The 13,295-nt window shown below is 40.8% G+C and overlaps 1 long non-coding RNA gene across 1 annotated transcript; it reads right to left on the bottom strand.

Moving 5' to 3' along the window:
• Positions 1 to 433: 433 nt before the first annotated feature.
• LOC110136298 (uncharacterized) lies at positions 434 to 13,091 on the bottom strand. The gene is made up of 4 exons (XR_011490062.1): positions 12,926 to 13,091; positions 12,035 to 12,138; positions 8,884 to 9,071; positions 434 to 777 (listed from the first exon to the last, which is right to left on the bottom strand). It is a non-coding gene; the product is annotated as an uncharacterized lncRNA (long non-coding RNA).
• Positions 13,092 to 13,295: the final 204 nt, after the last annotated feature.

Consider the following 13,295-nt stretch of genomic DNA (forward strand, 5'->3'; position numbering starts at 1 on the left):
GAACATGGTGTTTCAGATTTTCTCAGTGAATCTTGACTGAAGGTTTTAAGTCTATATAACACCCCCCAACCACTTTTTAAAATAATGCTTCTGTAAGTCTTTTAAACCTCACATTGTTTTAAACCTACAACTAAGAGTTTCTTGAACTATTTCAATTCATCATCCAGCATCATCCCACTAATTTAATTAGCACGCTGCAAGGTAGCATTGATACATATCCTGATTATCTTTTGTTATCTTTTGAATTTTTCTCTCCACATTAGCAAAACCTTATTATAAACTTTTATAAACTGAGGAGGCAGTGACATTTTGGAGAAAAATAGTGACTGGAGTCAAGATACTGGACTCTTATCATTAGATATACAATGTGAAGTTCTGAATCAGATGGTTGATAGATACATTTTCTCTACTACAGTGAGAAATTTTAAAAAAATTGGATCAGTAGATTTAATTTTTGTTCCAATTCAAGTTAGCAAATAAATATTCTACAAATTGAGATTAGTGTTAAAGGTTATTGTAAATAGAATAATGAAACATACAGACTGTAGCTGCATTCTTCTCAGCAAGATCGTGTGAAATACTACTGATAACAAATGTTCATATGAGACCCTTCATTTCATGGCCTTAATCTTGACATCCAGATAGGAATTACAGGGTTATCAATCTCTTTCTGCAGCTGCTGGTGCTAGTTCCAATGCTAATGTTGGTTCTATTTATAGGAAATTTCCTCCTGTTTTATCTCTGACAACTTGAACAGATCCATTGAAAAGAAGGGTGCTAGGAGACAGAAAAGAAGCTATAGTTTAGAAGAATGGGAGATTTTTACTTTATGTTAGAACGAGGTCATCTAAATATAGTAATCCATCTTTCTAAGATTTAAAAACAACTGAATTCAAACTGTCATAAGCACTTACTCTTTTCAAGGAAGACATTTTTGGCCAAAATATATTTTTGGTCTTTTTTTCTCCATCTTGAAAACTAATGGGATGAGTGTCCGTATGCATTGTTTCTGAATAAAATGTCCAGTGCTGCCTGAAATTCACACACAAGAAGGACAGCTGATGTGGGGAAAGTATTGCAAGGTGACAGAATTCACTATTCTAAATGCATCCCCAAGGGAGTTTAGAAGCACTAATATTACACATTGAACACCCCTCTCTGCTAGGTGCCTGCATAATCACACCATTGAAATTGACATATTTGTCACAGACAATCACATTGGAAACTTTCTGAAGCTATAAATAATAGCTAGGACACCTATACTATTTTTCAGATGCAGAGACAAGGCACTTAATCTTGATATAATCTGCACAGAGTAAAACCCAGGGGCATTCAAATTGAGTGTTTGTGGCTGGGTTTTTGCATGACACCCAGAGTTCCTCAAACTTAACAAAACTCTTTGGGTTAGATGAAATCTTACAAGACTATCTGGGGCAGCTCCACTGCCTCAGAGATAGTCTTAGTGAGATGATAATATATAGTTTAACAGATTTCCTGAGATAATTTCCTGAGATAATTTTTCATGTGGTCAACAAATATTTGTTATTAAGAACTAAAACTTATGGGCCACATTCCCTACATTCCAGACATGGATCCCAGAACATATGTGTGTGTATGTGTATATATATATATATATATATATATATATACACACACACATATATATATGTATATATATATATATATATATATAATTTTAATTAATACTTAGAACATCTCTACTAGAGAAACTAATTTTTACCCTTATTTTATGGATGAAAAATGTGCACCACAGAAAAGCTAAGAACAGGTGTTAATATACTCTAAAAGGCAGTGCATTTTAACAGTTGAAAGCATCGTTTTTGTGGCCTCGGTTTTTAAATCCCATCTCTTCTATTTATTAATTCTATGAAATTAAGCAACATATTTAAGTTCTCTTCACATCAGTGCTTTCATTGGTAAAATGCAGCTAGCAATTATAGCTGCTTCATGGCTAATGACCATACATGAGTGGAGGTAGCCTATCAGGGTTGTATCTAACTCATAATATAGGCTCAATAAGTGTTAATCCTACACTATTCTGTTTCCTATGGTAAGAATGTTTTGTATTCAAGCACTGCACTGAAATGAGAGCCTTTTATGTCTCTCTCCCCTATTAGGCTGTGTGCTCTTCAATTATAAGGACATAGTTTAATTCATGCTAAGTACTTAGCAAGATTGATGTTACACATAATTTCACTGAATGAATACATGAATAAGGCATGATGCCTCTTTCTTAACAGTGTGATATCATGAACCAGAGCACTGCAGTCACTAGAATACAAAACAAGGTGTACAACATGATGATAGCAGAGCCAGTCATGCATTTTCCTGGTTCTCATGTCATTTTTGGAAATAATTGTTTTACAGTAATCATATTAGATGATAATGCTCTCCCTTACTGCTTTTTTTCTCTGCTAAACGGAGAATTCCTAAACTGTTCAGAGGCAGCACTCCTGTTATCCCACCATCTTTTAAACTGCAGTGCCTGGCTTAACAGTTGTGCATATGCTGCGAGTGTGTGTGTGAACATGCTCGCTGGTGTGTGCATGTGTATGCAAATGAGATGCAAAGGTAGATTCAAATCAGTTATGGCAGCTGTTGTAAACTCAAACTGGACCAGAGGAAAGAGAGATGATTGAAGGACCTGGTCCGCTATTTAGTTTCTGCCTGGCCTTGTGCAAAGCACTTGGCATGAGTTTCTAAGGACAGCAATTAGACCCTCTTCAGTCAATTTCTCCATACCTCCTTAGTAACTCTGATCCTTAGTGGAAGTTATTATAAACAGTTGTGTAACCATTTGCCATGGATTTTTCCAGGGAAATCATAAATCTTAGGTTTATAGTGATATACCCTGAATTGAAGAGAATCTAGTGTGTATTGCTAATAAGGATCCTGGCTTCAGGAAGCTGAAAGAGGACATAGTTGAGTAAAAGAAAGAAAAAGGGCATAGTTAAGTAAATGTTGGAAACCTTCTGCTAGATAACCTGTTTTGCAAATTACCCTGGTATACATAACGCAAAGCCAGGGCTTTGAACATCTCTTCAAAAACAGGCAAACTGTTGCAAGCTTACATTCAATAGGAACTGCTCCTCACCACCTCCCCGACCCTGCTTCTTTGCAGACTTGGAAATGCAGTACCATGCATTGCTAAAATATGAAGAGGTCAAGGAGACATTCAGACCTGAATTAGCACAATATGACAAAGAGAATATTGCTACATGGGCTATGTTTTCCATCACTTAATCTTTTTTAGTGTGCTATCTGTGTTTTGAAAGTGTTTCTTTGCTACTGCAGTTGGTGAAAACCTTCAATCTGAGATCAGTGAGGTTAAAAGAGTTGTCATTTTGACAATTGCCCAACAATCTGTTCAGAGGAACTCAAAGCCTTTTTATTTTATCAAAGGCAAAAACTCATTTCAGAAAGCCTTAGGTAAGAGTCTATTTTTAAACACAGTGTCTTGTAATCAACAGATCTTTTGGAACTTAAACATGTTTTAAATTGTTTTGTTTTCTAAGACTTCTGAATAAAAGAACAGTATGTTCACAAAAAGTCAGAATACTTGGCAATGAAAGAAGGCAGAGAGGTCACCAAAGGGCATATCAATGTATTAAACTGAGGATCCAAAAAAGTGCATTGAGGAAGGAAGGGTTTCAGACATGTTTCCCACTATTTAAGAATTGTGTTACTCAGTACTGAAAAGATTCTAGTGGGAGTTCTTTTTTTTTTTTTTTGGCCTGAAGAACTTAAATAGTATTGGATTGAGTGGTCAATGGGCAGGCATAGAACTAAGTCATAGCACTTTGATTTTAAAGAAAAAATAGTAGTTATAGTTCCCATCTTTGTGCAATTTAAAGATAGAGGGTGAAGCCTGAACAAATACATGGAAAAGAAAAGCAATTGAATAGAACTGAATAGAAAATATCAAATATTTAACTTATTTATTAAATAGTCCTAGGTTGTCCAAAACTTAGATAGAGGAATTAACTATGCAGCCTACCGTTAAAAATATGGCCACTATGGTACTTCTTATGTGACACTCTTGCTTTTTATAGGTTCATTTATTGTAGATCTGAATTCATGTCTTTAAAGGTAGGGTCCACAACCTATTTTTTTTCATATCCCTGTGCCTAACACAGTGTTTATCATATAAAAAATGTTTGATTCATTTGAATAGAAGTTTTTCATAGGAAGAGATAAATGATTATATGCAAGGGTGCTACTTTTTCCTGTTTTATCCTTTACGGTGCTCTTTTTCCATGCTTCATTGAGAGAAAATCTCTAAGGCCAGAAGGATCCTTCTAAAACCTGGCTCTTTGCATGAAGTCCTCAAATTGTAGGGTGTAAGACTTCTGCTCCATTCTTTATTTTTCTCTTTCATGCTCATAATTCTTGATTTGAATTGAAAAGCTATTATCTTTTTTCTGCTTTAGGCTAGTGTTAGTTTAGACATCTATTTCTCATTGTGTATTATTAACTTGTTGAAGCTAGACACATATCTTCATTGTGTGTCCTCAACAGCATTTAGCACGGTGCCTCATAGATGGGAGAAAGCTTGTTAAATTGAATTACATTGATAGTGATCACAGGTTTGGAAAATAGGATGCTTTAGAAAAGATTAAAAGAACACAGATTGTTTATCTTAAACAAAAGATCAAATGCTATTCTAAGAGTTCACAAATCAATAAAGATTTTATATCCCCAGTGGTAGAAATGGATAGTGGTTGTAGAGTGGGTGGTTGCTGACTTTTCTCAAAAGTCTCCTTACAGTTTTGGATAAAATGGACAAGCACATACATACTTTCTTTGCATTCTGGCTATATGGGCCAGATATTTTTGAACAGTCATGCCTCACTGGTTCCACTAAGGCTCTTGAAGAATTCAATCCTAACTTCTATGTATGTTAATAATAGGGGAGACTATTGTTTTGTAAACAGGATCACTTGTTGCATATAATTGTTTTCCTTTTTGGCCAAATCATACTTATTAGCTTAACTTGTTTACTATCTTTCACTGAAACATTTACAATATTTTATCAATCTTATCTTTTTCAACAAATATTTGTTAAGCACTCAATATGGGTCATACCATCAGCAATATACCAGAGATGTGAAAATGAATAAAATGTAGGCTCTGCTCTTGAAGGGCTAATAATCTGATAGCAAAATATCCAAGTAAAGGAAAATTATATAATTGTATAATATGTGATGATAGGGTTTCCCTGGTGTCTCAGTGGGTAAAAAAATCCACCTACAATGCATGATTCACAGGAGATGAAGTTTCCATCCCTGGGTCAGCAAGATCCTCTGGAGGAGGAAAATGGCAACCCACTCCAGTATCCTTGCCTGGAGAACCCCATGGAGAGAGGAGCCTAGTGGGCTACAGTCCATGGGATCACAAAGAGTCAGACACGACTGAAGTGACTGAGCACTCACACATGCATGTGATGACAAGGAAATAGATTTTAAATTATGTGGGAGCATGTGAATGGGAAGGGAATTATTTGTGTAAGTTAGCACTGCACAATAGAATTACAATGCAAAGACACATATAAGTTAAAATTGTCTAAAATTAAAAAAGAGATGTGGGAAAAATAATGTTAATAATACATTTTCCTTAGCCCAATATAAAAACCATTAATGTTATACTTTATAGTCTTTATATTTTTTGGCTTGTTTTTGAACTAAATGCATCCTTGAAATCTAGGATGCATTTTATACTACCAGTGCCTCTCAAATTGGATTAGCCACATTTCAAGTGCTTGATAACAAGATGTGGCTATTGGCTATCATATTGAACAACACAAATTCCAGAATTTAAAAGAATAAATTTTGAGTAAGTTGGTAATGAGCTGGACTCAGGAGGTATAAGAACTTCCAGATTTAAGAGATGATGTAGAGGCATAAGCATATACAAAAGCACAGAAACACCCAGATGTGTTAGGAGACGCTTCATATGTGTAGGCATGACAGAGAATTAATCCAGAGAGAAAACTTGAGGCAAAGCTTTCCAATTATTCTTGAAGAGCTAATAAAACTAGGTTTTAAAGCTAAAAACTCCTCATAATATTATTGGATCTAATAGCTAATAATATAATTTTGCTGCTTTACTCAACTATGTATAGGAGTGCTTATTACATGTCAGTGCTTAGTACATGTTCTTAGCATTTCTTACTTATTAGCTTGCTTAATTCTTGCAACAATTCCATGAGGTAGATGTCATTATTGTGTGAAGTTGCTTCTGTCATGTTGGACTCTTTGTGAACATATGGACCATATACCACCAGGCTCCTCAGACCATAGGATTCTCCAGGCAAGAATACTGGAGTGGATTGCCATTTCCTTTTCCAAGAATTCTTCCCAACCCAGGGATCGAACCCCTGTCTCTTATGTCTCCTGCATTGACAGGCAAGTTCTTTAGCACTAGCTCCATCTGGGAAGCCCAACCCATTTTATAGAGGAGGAAATTGAAACATAAGGACACTAAACATAAGGACACTAAATAATTTGTTCAATGGCACCCAGATAAGTGAAACAAACAGATTTTGACTCCAGAATCTGTGCTCTTAACTACTATGCTATATTAACTTTGCAAATCACTCTCCACTCTTTACTGTACAGACCCACTTTTGAATTTGATGTTCCATAGAGATAGGTAGTGGCTAACCATTTAAGAGCTATCAAAGTTTTAAAATGAGTTAATGAAGCAAGTTTGTTTTCCTAAAAGTAAAAACTGAAGACTAATTACAATTTCAAGCTGTGAAAACATATATGGCAAAGAGTTGATTATATTTTAGGAATGTAGTGTGATCTATGTAAATAGTCTCTAATGTTATTTCAATAATAAGATGGTAGTTGAAGATATCATTTCACCCAAGTAGTTTCTATTGATTTCCTGAAGTGTAAAAGATATATTTATGTTGAATTTAAGAAACACATCTAAAATAATTAGTTGGAAGTAAAAAAAAAAAAAAAAAAAACTAAGGAGAAAAGGAACAGGTCGAGTTGACTCCATCTTGAAAAAGAAGGAAATACCATCTTACATTCCCAGTGAACTTTGGACTATGTGCCTGCTTGCATTTTCAGTGAACTTTGGACTATGTGCCTGGTAGCCATGGAGATAACATACCTATAGCAGAACAGACCTCCCAGACTGATAAGCACCAGATTCCATACCAAGATTTCCCATTGCCAGAAAGAATGTAATAATCCCCTTTGTAGTCAATCACCTTTGTAAGCTTTGTGGTTCCCATTGATGTAGGCTGCAATGTATAACCACCTGACTCTTCTCATTATGAATCATGGCTGTAACCTGATTCTATCTCTCTTTAACATTTCCAGGCTAGGTTTAAGATTTGGGGATGGGGGATTGAGCACATACACTTTATATATAAGGTTTTCAGAAAAGTCGGTCGGGGTCCTTGGCTAAAGGGAACTCTGCCTCAGACCCACCGGTGTAATAACCTGCACTCCATTATCCAAGCTGTCCTTCTGAGTGAGTTTGTTTCCTGGAGCGTTTGACTATAACATTTGGTGTGTTGGCCAGGAAGCTCCTCACTTTGAGAAGCTAAGTCCCACTTGGGGCTACACTGAGGGCTTGTGGCTCAGTCTTTTAGAGGGGGGAAGGCGCGTTGCCCTTCTGGAAAGATTCTGTTCCTCGATGCCCAGACCTTTCACGTTGGTGGATAGTGGATGGTAGCAGGAGAATTGAGCACTCAGGTAAGGAGGTTCCCAGCCGGCAGGGTGGAAGAGGGGGCCTGATCAAACCCCCCAGAAGAGACTAGGGAGTACGTGGACCATGACTGTTACAAAGAGGTGGTATCCACATTGTTCTGGGATAGATTGCTATTGTATTAACAGCGGAAGTTTTGGGGAAGCAAGGCTGTGAATGTCACAGAGGAGGTGGTGTCCACGTCATCTGCATGTAAACTATTACTGGGCAATTGCAAAGGGGCTTTGAGGGGGAGAAACTTGGTCTTTGTGCGTTTGTATTTTGCTCTCCCCAAGGAGGTGTCCTGTCTGCTGTGAAATTCTTGATCCCCTCAGAATTGTCAGGCTAGAAAGATGCGGATACATAAGTGAGTACAAATTGGCTTTTCTGGAGATGTGGGATGTGGGATATTTACCCCATCTGTGTTTTCATCCACACCCGATCAAGCCCACCAAAGCAGAATAGACCTTAAAAAGTCAAGGGAGAAATAGTCTTGGGCCACGTGATGTTCTGGTTCAGCCATGCTGATTGGCAGGTGAAGACCTGCCAATCCCCCTTCTCCCTCTGGGATCTGGCAGGTAAGGCTCTTCTCACTCCAGTTAGAAAGGAGGCAGAATGGCAATTTAAGTTTTTCATTGAGTGGAGTATCAGAAGTACATAGGACACTGAGAACTCCATAGACAGAACAAAAAGGAAAGGAAGAAGAAGGTCCGAGAAGGTAAGCAAGATAGGGAAATGAATCTAAGGCAGATGTATTGGAGTGCATGATTAAAAGTTTTAAGAAGGGATTTGGAGGTGACTATGGGGTGAAGATGACACCTAACCACCTCTGCCTACTCTGTGAAGTCGAATGGCTCTCTGTGGGAGTAGGATGGCCACCAGAAGGCACCATGAACTTAAAAGTAATGGAAGAAGACTATACAGAGTCACAGGAGAGCCAGGACATCCAGATCAATTTCCAAATATTGACTCAAGGCTAGGGTTAGCTCAAGATTCCCCTCCTTGGCCAAGATTCTATATCAAGAAAGGGAAAGGGAAAATATTAATGGCACAAAAATTGACTAATGATAAAACGAAATTCTGCAGGATTTGGATGGGGACCAACTGGATGATGACGTGCCCACCACCCAGAGCTCCACCAGGACTGGAGGCCACCTTAATGCTTGATCCAGGGCCAACTGAAGTTCCTGCAGCAGCTGCTCCTCCGCCAGCTCTCCTGGAGACACAGAACTGCCCTTTCAGCAGGCTCCGATTCAGGCGATGGAGACCTCTGGTCAACACCCCCAGGATTCCACCCTAGTGGGACCTCCTAGGTTGCATCCGCCTCTCCTGGTGATTGTGAACTACAAGGGGGAAGGAAGCACAGGAATTAGACAAAGGCTATGCCCTGCTAAGCAAGGGGGCAGAGCCCGCTGCAGATGCCTCTGAGAGAGACACAACAGCCCTCAGTCCAGGATGCTGATGCAATCTACCACCAGCCTCCTGTGACATGTTTTCCTACCAGCCATTTTCCTCTACACACATATTAAACTGGCAGAGACACACTCCGCCATACTCGGGGGAGCCACAAGCCATGGCTAGACTAATGGAGACTATTTTTCAAACCCACTGCCCTACATGGGATGACATAATCCAACTACCAGTCTCCCTTTGCAGCATTGGAGACACAGGATCCTAACTGAGGCTAGAAAATGGCTAGGAGAAATAGAACCTGAGGGTATCATAAACCCACAGCGGTGGGCAAACTAGCTGCCCCTGATGAGAGGCCCAATGGGGACTATAACACAGAGGAAGGAAGGGGCCACCTGGAGAGGTTTCGGGTGGCTATTTTACAAAGCCTCAAGAGGGGGGCCTGAAAACCTATGAATATGAGAAACCCCTCCGAAGTGATTCAAAGGGAGACCGAATCACCCTCTGAGTTCTACAAACGACTGTGCGAGGCCTATAGAGTTCATATGCCAGTAGATCCAGAGACCGTTGGATCTCAGATGGTGGTAAATGCAGACTTTGTGTCTCAAGCCTACCCTGATATCAGATGCAAGTTTCAAAAGGTAAAAGGGACATTGGTCATGACTAGCTCACAAATAATTGAGATAACTGATAAGGTATTCAGGAATAGAGACATGGAGACAAAAAGGGGAGTTGAGAAAAGACGGAGAGAAGATAGTAAGAGGGCAGACCAAAGGGTCGCAGCACTGGCCACAGTCCTCCTTAGACCTCCTCGGTCCCCTGTGAACTGGAGTCAACTTTACATCAGACCCTCTACAAGAAGGCCCAGGGCTGCCCTACAACCAAATCAACGTGCCCAATGCTGGGGCTTCAGTCACTGGAAAAATGAATGCCCCCAAAATAGTGGGGGGAAGGATTTAGCATTGGCTGTTATAGGGCTGGCTGCACTAGAGACTGAATGGGGTGCCAGGGCTCAAACACACAAGGTCCCCGAGAGCCCATGATAAAATTTAAAGTGGGGGACCAAATTATTGACTTTATGGTGGACACTGGAGCAGAAATGTCAGTGGTTACCAAACCGGTGTCACCCCTCTCAAAAAGGCCACTGCTATAGCAAGAGTAACTGGGGAAGAGCTGACTAGATTTTTCTGCCTACTCCAAAAATGTCAGATGGGGGGATGGCGAGTGACTCATGAATTTCTATACATCCCTGAATGCCCAGTACTTTTGTTGGGAACAGACTTGCTGTGCAAATTGGGGGCACATGTGACCTTTATGCGCTTGAAAGGCCCACTCTTAAAGTGGGCTAAACCACCAATTCACTGTCCCTCTTGATAACCCCTCAAGATGAACGGAGGTTGCACAATCTCCTGGATGGGAAGCCGGACGGGAAACCAGATGGGCTAAACGGTGGGAAGAAACCATTAACTCAACAATTCCCTGAGGTCTGGATAGAAGATGCCACCCCCCACCTCCACCCGCTCCCCGACCAGGGCTTGAAAAACAACAAGTCCTAGTGGTAATAGAACTCGAGCCCGGTGCCACTCCAGTTAGAAAACATCAGTACCCACTGCCACTAGAGGTTTGAGGTGGCATTTTGCCACAGATAAACAGACTGAAACAGGTGGGCATGCTGATTGAATGCCAGTCGGCCTGGAACACACTGATCCTACCAGTCAAGAAATAAAGGGGGACAGGACTATAGACCCGTGCAGGACCTCAGACTGGTCAACCAGGCCACCGTGACTACATCCCACCATTCCTAACCCCTATACTTTACTAAGCCTCCTCCCACCGAGTGCTAAGATCTATACCTGTCTAGATCTCAAGGATTCCTTCTTCTGTATACTCCTTGCCCTGGTGTCTCAACCCACTTTGCTTTTGAATGGGAAGACCCAGCAGGGGTCACCAAATAACAGCTCAGCTGGACTCACCTCTCTCAAGGATTTAAGAATTCCCCAACCATCTTTGGGGAAGACTTGGCTTCTGACTTGGACTCATTCCAGACAGAGAGGTTCAGATCCTTGTTGCTACAATATGTGGACCATTGCTTTTGGCTGCCAAGAATGGAGAATACTGCTGGGAAGGGACCAGGGCTTTACTAGAGCTGTTGATGGAGTCCGGCTATTGAGTCTTGAAAAAGAAGGCACCGATCTCCAAAGAGGAGGTAAGATATTTGGGGTTTATTCTGAGAAGAGACACAAGGCTGTTAGACTAGTCCAGAAAAGATGTCATTTTGAGAATCCCACAACCAAGAACCAGATGACAGTCTGAGACTTCTTGGGAGCCACTGAATTTTGTAGGATTTGGATTCTTGGCTATTCCCAGATGGTCCAATATATGAACTCCTAACTGGACCAGAAGGAGATTCCCTAATTGGACTGAGAGACAGCAACAGGCCTTTGAGGAACTAAAGCTGGCAATTACGTCAGCACCCACTTTGGGCCTGCCAGACCCTGCTAAGCCACTTACTCCTTACATGACTGAAAAGGACACGGTAGCTATGGGAGTGTTGATCCAGACTATGGGGACATGGAACAGACCTGTGACTTATCTCTTGAAACGATTGGACAATGTTGCCACCGGTTGGCTGGGTGGCTGGGATGCTTATACGCAGTTGCTGTGGTTGCCTTACTGGTCTGGGAGGCAACCAAGCTGACTTTGGGCCAAGACTTGATCATAAAAGTCCCCCATGAGGTCAACACTCTCCTGCAAGGGGACCCCCATAAATGGCTGTCAACATCCCAGATTACTCAGTACCAGGGACTGTTATGTGAGAACCGCCATGTTACTATCAAGCCTTGTCAGGCCCTGAATCCAGCCACTCTCCTTCTTGTGGGAGAAAGTGGGTACTCACATGATTGCAAGGAAATCCTAGAAGAAGTTTATGCCAGCAGACCTGACTTGAGAGACCAGCCAATCTCAGACCCAGATTGGGTCCTGTACACTGCTGGCACAAGCCTGGTGAAACAAAGACAATGACTGTAGGGATACACAACAGTCACAGGAGAAACCACCGTTGAGGCTAGCTCACTGGTCAGCTCAACGGGCCAAACTATATGCTCTAATCTAGGCCCTTGAGCTCTCAAAAGGTAAGAAGACAAACATTTACACAGACTCTAGGTATGATTTTGCTACTTTGCATGTACGTGTGTCTTTATATAAACAGAGAGGTCTTCTGACAGCAAATGGAAAGGATATTAAAAACAAGGAAGAAATCTTGACTCTAATAGATGCTCTATGGGAACCTGAAAAGGTAGCAGTGATGCACTGTTGGGGTCACCAAAAGGAAAACACCCCACGATAAAACCACAAAACATGTGGCTGAGCAATTTGGGGCTGCTGGTGGGGGATCTATCAGAACCTTTGTACTCTCAAAAATGCCTGAGTTAACTTTGACTCCCCCACAGTATATCCCAGCCCAAGAAGAGCTGGCCAAAGCAGAAAGGGCCACCAAAGCATTAGCCCCCACACTGGTGTCTCAGGTTCACTAGGCAACTCACTTGGGACATGACAAAATGGAAGAATTAATTCGAAAATATTTCCTAATTCCATGACTTTCCTCTTTATGTAGAATGGAATCCCAGAACTGTTCTGCTTGCTCACAGGTCAATGCTGCCCCTGGACATAAACAAAAACCTTCAGGAATACAGTTAAAAGACACTCTACCCTTTGAACATTTAGAAGTGGACTTTACTGACATGAAAACCTGCCGACACTATCGTTATTTACTGGTCACGGTATGTACCTTCTTAGGATGGGTGGAGGCCTTTCCTACCCGAACTGAAAAAGCAGATGAAGTGGCTCACTGTCTGCTTCAAGAAATAATCCCCAGATTCGGGTTCCCAACCAGTATAGGATCAGATAACAGCACTGCCTTTGTAGCGGACTTAATTCAACAGGTATATAAAGCTCTAAATATCAAGTGGAAATTACATATGTCATATAGGCCCCAGAGTTCCAGAATGGTGGAAAGAACCAATTGAACCCTTAAAGAGACACTTTCAAAATGGATCATAGAGACTGACTGTTCATGGATAGACTTGCTTCTGGCAGTCTTACTCAAATTAACGGTAACCCCACCACATTCCCACAATTATTCTCCTCATGAAATTGTC

This window comes from Odocoileus virginianus, chromosome 10 (genome assembly GCF_023699985.2).
Source record: "Odocoileus virginianus isolate 20LAN1187 ecotype Illinois chromosome 10, Ovbor_1.2, whole genome shotgun sequence".
In the NCBI taxonomy this organism is placed as follows: domain Eukaryota; kingdom Metazoa; phylum Chordata; class Mammalia; order Artiodactyla; family Cervidae; genus Odocoileus; species Odocoileus virginianus.